Source organism: Callorhinchus milii, unplaced genomic scaffold, assembly GCF_018977255.1.
Source record: "Callorhinchus milii isolate IMCB2004 unplaced genomic scaffold, IMCB_Cmil_1.0 Scaffold66, whole genome shotgun sequence".
NCBI classification, from domain to species: Eukaryota; Metazoa; Chordata; class Chondrichthyes; order Chimaeriformes; family Callorhinchidae; genus Callorhinchus; species Callorhinchus milii.
The window spans coordinates 17,315-27,876 of record NW_024704807.1 but is presented as its reverse complement, the minus strand read 5'-3'; positions in this window follow the sequence as shown (position 1 = coordinate 27,876).

The window sequence follows — 10,562 nt, the reverse complement described above, 5'->3', positions numbered from 1 at the left end:
TATTTTGTTTTTATTACTATTATTATTAACATGTAAATGTTCCAACAAACATTTATCACAATCTTCTCTCTGTTGGTGAAGAACATCTCACATATAAGAAAAAGTATCACATATTTTAGCTGACTTGACAAACCTCAACAAGATGTGAGCTATGGTGGCATTTGGCAGAAGGTTTGTTACACTCTCTGTCGCTAACTGTACTGTTTCCCAGCTTTGGCTGTGATGAGGGTTATTGTACGAGGCTTCCTATGATGTGTATCACTGTGGTGCAGACTGAGTGCACAGTGATACATAGCGGAGTCTGTCAGCCGCAGGTCGGCGATGGTTAAAACGCTGATTTTCTTGGCAGTGTCAAGAGAAACAGAAATATGATCTCCAGTGGGTTTCCTCCCTCTCCTGAGGGGTTTCTGTGGAGCAGGTATTTCAGTCCCTCGCCAGGGGACTGTCGGTACCAGGAGACGCTGAAATCCTGTCCGCAGTATCCTGAATATTGGCAATGTAAATTTATCCTCTCACCAGCAAAAGCGGTTTGTTCAGGCGGTGACTGGGAAACTGTATAATTGGATCCTGCGGGACGCAAATTACAGTTTACTTAGAGTCATGGAATCATTGAATCTTTCAGCACAGAAAGAGGCCATTCAGCCCATCGTGTCTGTGAATAGAGCTTTGAAAAGAGCTAACCAGTCCAATCCCACTTTCCCGCTATGAACACAAAGACCTTTATATTCCTTTTGATGGATCCAACCAATTTCATACTGAAATTATCTTTCGAATCTGTTTCCACTACCCTTTGAGGCAGCACATTGCATTCAGTAACAATTTTCAGTGAAAATAAATTCTTCTGCTCTCCCCACTTGTTCTGTTACCACTTATCTTACATTTGGGTTCATTGGTTACTGAACCACTTCCCATTGGAATCATGTTTTCCTTTTCTGCTCTCCCAAAAACACTCGCATCTGTGAATACTTCAATTAAATCTCCCCTGAACCTTCGGTGCTCTCAGGAGAACATTGCCAGAACATACAAATTAATTCTTCTGTCCTGGTATCATTTTGCCAAATCTCTTTCGCTCCCTGTCCAAGGCCTTCACACACTTCCTAATGTGTCCGTGAAAGTTACAACGGTACACGTAAGGATTAATGTTACATCAACAGTAGAAAGAGCAAAGGAATGTATTAAAGTAGACAGCTCTTTTATCTGAGCCATGTTTTATTGCTGACACAAACCCTATGTTTATTTCTGTGACACCATTGATAAGACTCTCGTAAGTGCACCGTTTAACTAAGCATTGATTCTTAATTTTGTACTCGTTTGCTGTAGTGGATTGTCCACATTGAGGATTTGGGTGTCTGTGATCATGGACAACTTTAGCAGAGAATCATGTGTCAGTTTGTACCGTTAACTCCGAGGGTTTACAGTTGAGGCAAATGGAAAGTTTCTCTTCTGTAAATGTCGTTACTTTAACATCGCTGCTGGAGAAGGTTTATTCTCTGGTTCGTTGCCAACATCAGTTTCTCTCTCAGTCTGTGAACTGCTCAATGCAATTTCACTTGAACAAGCAGCCAAGTGCTTTTCCTGTCTCTCCCTGTCTCTCTCTCCCTCTCTCCCTCTCTGTCTTTTTTGCTTTCTTTCTTTCTTTCTTTCTTTCTTTATGTCTTTCTTTCTTTCTTTCTTTCTTTACGTCTTTCTTACTCTCCTTCTCCCCCTCTCTCTCTCTCTCTTTCTTTCTTTCTTTCTTTCTGTCTGTCTTTCTTTCTTTCCTTCTTTCTTTCTGTCTTTCTACCTGTCCCTCTTTCTCTCTAAATCGTTTTTCATTCTTTCTTCAAATTTCTCGCCTTACATTATCGAAACATGCAGTGTTTCTGCACGCTTGCATACGGATTTGCTTGTTGGTGTAGAATGAATTAGAAGTACATGGGAACCCTCAGTGTATATGGAGAGACGAATGCTTGTTAACGTTTCAGGTTGATGAACTTGATTCAGAACTGTAGAACCCACTTTTTGGGAGAACAGAAGAGGATATTAATGGTAATACATCCCAGCGCTGTGAGTAATTAATTATCCGAATTAATATGAGTGTACTCTGGTCATGTTCCTTTGGAACTACTATGCAGACCAAATCAGTGTCTTTCAAAACATGGAAATAAAAGTTGGTCATTTGAGAAACAAACATTAAAGTAGGAGCTGATTTATATTTTCGCATCACATTCATTAATTTTTTTTTCAAGTGGTTCGTTGAAATGGCACATTTGCACATAATTGGGAGCAATCGGTTAGAATTATGTTTTTTTGACAAACTCACGTAAATAAACTTTTACATTAATTCATTAGAAATGTTTCTCACTAACTTTTCGTTACAGTTACTTTGGTTCCTGATCCATCTTCTGTATGTTCCTCATAATAACACAGTGACACAACTCTGATTCTACAAGGTGCAAAAACTGTTCTATCGCATAATGGTTTAATCCTGGCACAAAAAACAGCAAATGCAGACAAATTGGAAACTAATTCCTATATTTCCACCACAGTCCCATTTGTATAATATTCGTTTCTCCAAATCATGCTTATTTTCAGTAAGTTTTCCACATAAACACAGACAAAGCGCACAGGGAGAAGAACATCTTTCTGCAAATAATTACAGAAAACGTCTGCTTGAAATAGTTAATTTTGAAAGGCAACTTTCCACACGTTCGGGAGCATAAAACAGGATAATATTATCGGTGATCCATCCTCATGTATTTCCGTAAAAATAGCTATGCAGTATATGTGCAGATCTTTTCCAATGTGGCTTCCCAGCCAGCACAGTGTTTAATGTCAACACAAAAACACAGGTTTGCAATACAACTCAAATGATTTCTGCCATTTACAAATGATCAATTAATCACATAACGTGTAAAATTCTTTTGAATATTTTCTCAATAAATCTGCATGCCGTCTGTCTCTTGCAAAAATGTATAAGGTATATGAATTCAAACAACGTAGTAACTTCAGATTGATACACACTCACTTTTCCTAAGTATTCATAACTGACAGTCGCTGCTTAAAGGAAGTATTCTTAAACATAGCTGCACATTACACACGAATGAGGAACATGCACTGAACTCATCGGCAATTTCACATTCTCTGTGTTTTCTCCTGTGAGTTGGTGACGGGGCTTTTTGTATTGTTGGAAGCCCAGATACGGCATTGTGGTATCCCAGTCATATCGAGCTCTACAGTAATAATCAGCGCTGTCTTCAGCTTGCAAGTCATTGATTTCCAGAGAAGAGGACCACGATCCCTTGTCTGTCTTCACAACAAACCGTCCTTCACGAGGAATGGGCTTCCAATTTCTTTCATTTGGAAACCGCCTATAAAACTCCATACTTTTGAATTTGCTTAGAAAGCTTGCTGAGAAGACGCAGTTGATGGTTAGAGACTCGCATTCTTCTCTTCTAATAGAGGATGGTGTCTGTGTTACTGAGGCGCTGAAAACATCTGAGAAATTATGCACAATATTACATCAGTTTAACAGATTTTCAAAGTTAACCACTGCTATTACAATTTCAGTGCAACTTTTGGCTTTATCTCCCTTGATATCAGTTGATATAATATACTCAGGATTATGTAGTATCATTATTATATTAATTAATTAATATGATTATAATATATAATGAAACAAAAGTAAAATAATTGCCTGTCGCGTTTCGCCCATCAAAATACAAAGTTATTTCAGTACAAAATTATTATTTGAAGCGATTTGAGACGTCCCATCCACATCATAACGCTATACATCAATTACAAGGATTATTTGTACAGTGTAGTTACAGTACTGATGACATTCACTGGTGCTGTGAAGTGCTGTGTTGTGGAAACAACCACTTACATTGCAAGAAGAGGAAGGAGATGGAGACACAGAGGAGAGACATCCTCTCACCGCTGGGAGATACCGTCAGCCCCGGACAACTCAGAGTGACTGTGAGTAACACAGGGCTGTTCTGTAAGAGCGTTGGATCCTTGGTTTATTTGTGATGAACAGCGTCACATCATGGCTGGTGTCAGCGGCTTTGAGAGGTGGGCGGGGGGTGGTTTGGGGGTGGAGGGGAAGAACATACATGAGGAAAGGGACTGACTGACTGCGCCCGAGAGCAGTGGGCAGAGAAGGCGATTTGGGGATGACTGTTCGAGGCTCATTTAGGTTTAACTGGACAACTGACGGGGAAGCCAACGAGATGGAGTAGAATCTGACATCATGAGAGGCACAAAGGCTGTGTGATGTAGAGATGAGTTCCACTGAGAATTGGGGAAGAGATGTAAAGAAACTACTTACACACCTTTGACTTGGAGTGAGTTAGATTACGGTGACCAGCAGCAGGACGGGGAGGCCGGTCAAGGCAGCAGAGTGTTAGCGAGATATGGGTGATGATGGGTGAGAAGGAGGATGGAGAAGTTGGGGTAAATGAGTATGGGGTAGGGTGCTTATTTAATCCGTGTGGATACAGTGGGTGACAAAGAGATGAGGGTCTGCAGGGGGACATGGAGGAGGCATAGAAGTCAGTTCATATGATGTTCACTTTTCAGCATATCATGTGAAGAGGTTTATCACGGCTTAACGATACGGTAATGCACTTTGTTACATAGAAACATTATTATTAATCCCTGTCTCGGCCTCTCTGCCTCTATGTCGGTGTGTCTCTGTGTCTCTGTGTTTGTCTGTCTTTCTCTCCGTCTGTTTGTCTATCTGTTTGTCTGTCAGTCCGCGTCTCTCTCTACGCACACCACCGCCCCACCCCACATCTCCCCACCCCCACTCTCTCTCTATCTCCATCTCTTTCTCTCCCACTCTCTCTCGCTTCCTATCTTTCTTTGAATCCTGAGGAAAGATTCCTTACTCCACATACACCGATGTTTAGCGGGAAGTACAAACCGCTTGTTTGTCGAACGTTCCAGCGGTAAAAATCTCTACAATATGATAACAATAACAATACAATACAATTACTTAATTACTGATTTGCCGCGTTTCACCTACAGAACAAAGTCACTACCCTTTGCAGTATATTGTGTAAATTGCTTGGTGGCGTCTCGTTGACGTGATGAGGCGCCGTATAAAATGAAAAGATTGTTAGTTTGATTAAATCTTTTCAGAAATGTCATTGGTCTTGAGCATTCTGGTGATATAGGGGTATGAGGAAGAGCGCATCACAAGTGGAATCAAAACTTTGGGATTATTTTTCGACTTGAACGATGGACTGGGAGCAGTTTGGGGTTGCGCATGAGGGAGAGGCGATAGTTTTGATCATGTTGGTGCTCGTTTTCTTCTTAGAATCCTAATAATCTTTGCATTGTATATGGATCTTTATCATGTCCGAAAGAAAATCACAAAATATGCAGATTGATTGATTAAATATTTTGTGGGAAAAATAAACCATCCAATTGTGCACAGCAATGTCCCAAAAACAATCATAAGATTGAGCGAACGAATGAATATTTTACTCATGTATTTATTTACTTCTTCAAAAAAATGTGTGTGCTTTCTTTTTTAAATAAACATATTTTTAGTTATCCACCAATCAAATAACAAATGGGTTCCTACTTATAGTCAGTTAAACAAGGAGACATGTGAATTAAGGAGACTTGTCTAACATTTTGTTCCACCCGGGAATCGAACCCAGGTCCTCTCAGTTGTGACATTATTGCTCTATCCACTAAACTAAAAGACTGCACATTATGTGCAGTGCTCAGCGTTAATGAGGTGTCCTCCTGATGTGAAAGCTGCTGTATAAAAGTGAGATTTATGGCATTGTTTTATGGCGACATCTATTGGCATTACAGGAAAATGTCAGGTCCGTGTGTTCGGAGGAGTATCAAATATAAAATCTGGGATTACCGGGTGCGCATAGTGGACCGTACACATTAATATAAAAATTCCGATCAGATGGAAACCCTCCACTTCAACAGCTTCTTCTTCAACCTCTCGTTAAGTTATTTTTCCTCCACGAATTCCCCCCATCTTAAGAGTACATGTTAATTAGGTCAACTATCAGTCTAACATCTCTGCTGAGATCAAAACCTCTCTCTCCTCTTCGGTGATTTATTTACAGTGGTGTAGTCTGTCAACAACACGGAGAAATAATAATAATATTCCTTGCGTTTGTTACAGCGACGGATCACATCTACCTGAAGTCTCAAAGCGGTTCAAAGAATACGATGTAAAATCTAGTGACTGCATATTTTGTGGGTGAAACGCGGCAGCCAACAACCTCATCGACGTCCATCACACAGTCGTGGATTGAGTGAACAATTTACTATTATTATTTTTTGAAGGGTTCATTACACCAGAAACACCGATCCTCCAATCGACAAACAACCGTGTTCCTACGAACTGCAAATCAAACAGAGGCGTATGGAGCTGGGAAACTTGCCCAGCATTTTGCCCGGTTGGGAATCTAACCGAATTCCCCTCGCCTGCGAGGCGATTGCTCTAACATCTAAGCTACAGGTCTTCAAATGGACTGAAATCATCTTGACAAGAGATTTCCTTTTATATGTAAAACAATGAAAGCAGCATTGGTTGGGGTAACATTGTGCCTCAACGTTAGTCGGGTTTGTGTACAGGGAAGCCGTTGACTTGCCGCACTGTGCATCTGATCTTAAGCCACAATAGTACGTGGCAGAGTCAGTAACAATGACACTGGGAATGAATAATGTGGTTTTTTTCTGATTCTTGTCCAGATGTGAAGTGAAACGGCCTTTGGCGTAATCTGCAGTGTTGTCTAGCCCATTGGTATGTCTGTAGAGAATGTATTGGGGAGCCAGACCTGGGTGATGTCTGTACCAGTACAGAGCAGCATAGTTCGAGCTGGTGGTATATGTGCAGCTCAGACTCACTGTGTCTGCCTCTTGTTTGCTCAGCCCCGCTGTCTGCTGTCTGATTGAATCTCCCACCACCATATCTGCAACGAGATGTAAGGATCAACGTCATACATGGCGCTGTTATAGTCCTGAGGCTCAGTGGTTAGTGCATTCGCCTCGCAAACGTTGGGACCTGTGTACAACTCCCTGGTCGGACAGAGAGAAACTTTGGCAAATTTCCTATCTTTACACACGCCTCTGTTTAGCGAGCAGTATGTAGAACCCAGTTGTTAGTCGATTGGTGGATGACTTTTCTGGGATAATAAAGGCTAAATAAAGCGTGGGCATTCAATCCACGACCCTTTGTGGGGAAAAGGCCGTGGGAATTTGGATTCTCCGTTTCGCCTACCGGAAACAGTCACTACACTATCAAGTATATTCTATGAAGTGGTTCGTGTCGTCTCGAAGAGGTAATAAGGTGCTATATCAAATGCAATGATTATTATTGCTATTTTATTTCCGTTACTAATAATTTGACTCGTAACACCCACGTCGGGAGACAAAGCCAAGAATGTTAGACATCTTTAACCGTTCTACAGATGAGACAGTCTCTATCTAAATATTAATCTGTATTGTATGATACACAGCCTCACCTGCAATAAAGCTCAACAGGAGAAGGTAATCCATGAACAGAAGCATTGTCGAGGTTCAGCAACAAGCAATTGCCACCACACTTTGATGATGGAAAGTGTTTGTCGACAGTGACGGGTTTCAGCATCACATCCGTGACCGCATAGAAGCGTTTCCTTGACAAGCTAAAACTGTGACCTTGCTATCAGGCTGATACCTATGCACATTAGCATAAACTCACTTATATGTTCAGTAATTTGAGTGCTGACCCAACATCAGAGCATAATTCTTGTGGATAAAACTTTGATGAGAAGGAATCATAATAATCCTTGCATTTCATCAAGCGTCGTTGAAACAACAATTACAGCAACAAATTGCATTAAATAGCGCCTTTCATGTCGGGGGGACATCCCAAGTCTCAGGACAGGGAAGTGTTTTGCACTGGAGCTGCAGTTTGGGAGGAGATCCGGCTGGAGAGCACAGTGAGTGGGGGATGCATGATCAGTGAAGAGACGGTTTCAAAGGAAGGTGTTGAGAAGGAGCCAAGTGGACGGAGAGTTTTTGTTTGATGGTGTGTATCCTTTTACACCTTTAAATGCTTCCACGGTCTCTACCACCCAACCTCAGCGACCTCGACAAACACTACCAACCAGGACACTCATTTCTCTCTGTCAGGACATGGATAATGGTTTCGATTCGATCCATAGAATGATTAAAATCCACTGAGTAGTCATAGATTGAGAGACCAACATTGTTTGCAAGGGATTATTACCCCTTGAAAAGTGATTTGCCAATCGGTTTACAAAGGAGGTCTTACTCACTGCTCGGTAAACAGAGGCGTGTGTGCGTTGTGGGGAATATTGCCTGAGGTTTCATGGGGCCTGGAATCGAACCAGCGTCCTCTCGCTGGCGATGCGAGTGTTACTAACTCTCCGCTAAAGGTCTCCGTGAAATGTAATAAAACACAGAGACATGATTTATTTTAATTTTTTTCGTAAATCGAAGTTAATCAAGAGCAGCTGGAACTGTAGCTACTCATTGACTGTTTTCTGTCTTTATTGTGCCATATAATGATGTGAATGTTTAGCTGACAAGTTGATGTGAGGTGAATGTGGTTTCCTCTGTGTCTGACTACAGACATGTCTGATCCCCGCAGTGCCTCAAGGCCTGACCACGTTTCCGCACACACTTCAACAGACAGATCATCCCTATGTACAAAGTGAAGGCAGTTTTTGTACGAGACTTGCAGTGCAGTCTATCACTGTGGTGAGACTAAAAGCACAGTAATGCACAGCGCTGTCAGACACCGCCAGTTCAGAGATGGACAAACTGGTGGATGAAATGGATTTGTGCAGCTGAGCAGAGAAACGATTTCCAAATCCTGTTCCTCTGTACTGAATTGTATTCCCAGAATATCTCCGAACTATATACTCTGGCTGCTTGTCTGGGTAATGTCGGTACCAGGAGAGATCGTAATCGCTTAATGTAGTGGAATAAGTACATGCAAAACTCGCAGTTTCTCCTTTTCTCTTAACCATCGAGGCAGCCTTCTGACTGACAGAATTCCCATCACAGAGTTCTGTAACAAACATGGATTATATTATTCTTCACTGTTTGCTTGAATTATTTTTCTCAGCGCTTATCCGGATGAGAAAAGTGCTGCACACGTGTAATTTGCTAATAATGAAATAATAATAATCAAATTCTTTTACATAGCACATTATCGCATTTTTGAAACTCCTGAAAGCGCTTCACACAGTATGCGGCAAAGTTAATTCCTGTGTGTCTTTATTGGGGAAAAGCAGCAGCGAATTGCGCAGTGCATCGAGGCACATTATATAGTGGAATGAGTTATCAAGTTATCCATTTACACCATTTAAACGACTATTAACTCGGATAAGCGAACCATCAATCTACTAAAAATATTTGAGAAATCATTACATTTTGGAGGGTGTTATTACTCCTTATGATAAAACGGGTGATGAAGCAAACAATGACCTACATACTGCTGAGTAAACAGATGCGTGTGAGCAGAGTGAGGAAACTTGCCAAGATTTTGCCCTGTTCTGCCGGGGAATCGAACCCAGGTCCTGTCGCTTGCGGGGCGAGTGCACTAAACACAAGGATACATGACTGCCTCCGCCAAATGTTGTTAACATTGTTCTAACAATCATCACTAACATTGAATTAGTTCAACACTGTCTCACCTGACATGAAGGTTCCCAGCACAAGACAGACAGCAAACAGCCTCATTGCTGCTCTTCAGTCTGTGTGGTTGTGTCTGTGGCATCAGTTTGCTGGTAACCCGCAGTGATTGCCGTCATTAGCGGAGCCACAGTCTCACGTCACCACATTGGCATCTCAGCCGAGTTTCAATACAACAACTAATTTCATTTATACAGCGGCCTTCATCAGTCACTGGGTGTGGGGGGAGGGGTGAGAGAGGCAGTGGAGCTTGTGCACCACTGAGCGACCAGACTCCACTAATAAAATCTATGCAATCACTGTTGCACATTGACTGAAAAATTGGCTATTTATCTTAATTTATCACCTATCAGAAAAGCAGCCAGAGCCGCCCCGATCATGATTCCCCATCGACTGAGATCTATTTGCAGATGCCCATTGATTACCTGTAAAATTCATGAGATGATTGGCTCCAGGCCCGGCAGTGTGCTGCCACTTTTGCCGTCGAATAGGTGAAATACAATGTATTAATTTGATCAGAAACATATTCTTATCAATGATTTTTATTTGATGAAAACCGTAGGTTCGTGGGTTCTAACAGCACAGAATGAGACCACAGTGCCTATCCTGTACCACCAACCCTTTTACATGAGTAAATATTCCTTCAATAAAATATAATAAATATAAATTTGTCCTCTACTGTTTGTGGGACAATGCGTTCTGCAATACGCTGGCGAAATTCGCCACCGAAATATACAATCAATTCGTTTAACAGTACATTGCTTGAAGCGTTTTGAGACGCCTCGAATTCGTGAATAGGCGCTATATCAATTGCAAGGATTATTTACTTGTTAAATATGCTTAATGTTGTTTCGAATTTAGACATGTCTTGACATTGACATTGAAAGCTGCAATCC